Here is a 906-nt window from a genome sequence, read left to right on the forward strand (position 1 = left end):
CTTTATATTATAAAGCAACGACCACACGATACACTTGCTGGGGCCTCAGCACAAGCAAGCCCAAAAGAAACGAAAAAGGAACTGAAGAGAAAATAAAGCCAACAACGGCGGATCAACGAAAACGATGAGGACCCGCAACCGCCGCGCCCACCGGAAAATTCCACCACGCTCCTAGCACTCCGGACCGCCGCATACCAAACAACACCTTCAAGAAGGATCGCGACGATGACGACGCTGTTGCCCGGACATGTCCTAGGGTTTCCCCCGGTACGCGAGGGGTGAGGTGGAAGGGGTATGCCCGACGCCCTTCAGGAAGGCACGACGGCGCCCACGGGCGTCACCGCGTCGGTGCCGGCCCTGCCGACAAGGATTTCTCCCGACCACCCACCAACCATGACCCCAGACGATCCATCCCGCGCCACCAAACACACCGCCCACCAACTTGCGCCACCACGGTCGAGCAGTCTCCATCGCTGTCTCACCATGGCAAACGAAACGGGACCGACGGAAACAAGACGACGCAACCAGGAACTAGGAGCGGCAACATCAGCAGCCTCGCGGGAGGGGACATCCTCCACCGCCCCCGGCGGGATCCGGCCGGACGCAGCACAGGGGCAAACCGGGCCACCCCCGGCCCAGCCGAGCCCGAAACGGGCTCGCGAAGCCCCCGTCGCCGCGCTGCAGAAGGCGAGCCACTGTCGCCACCACCCCCAGCACGAGTCACGCCCCCGACCCGCCGGAGACGCCGCAAGCAGACCGGGCCAGGCCCGCCCATACCCAGATCGAGCCCAAAAGGGCCCAGATCTGGGCCAGGGAGGCCCGCCGCGAGCCACCGCGCCGCCCCGCCGCCCAGGGAGCCGCGCCGCCGCCGGATCCATTGTCGCCGAGGAGCACCCCCGTCGGCCG

Source organism: Triticum aestivum, chromosome 2D, assembly GCF_018294505.1.
Source record: "Triticum aestivum cultivar Chinese Spring chromosome 2D, IWGSC CS RefSeq v2.1, whole genome shotgun sequence".
Taxonomy (NCBI): Eukaryota; Viridiplantae; Streptophyta; class Magnoliopsida; order Poales; family Poaceae; genus Triticum; species Triticum aestivum.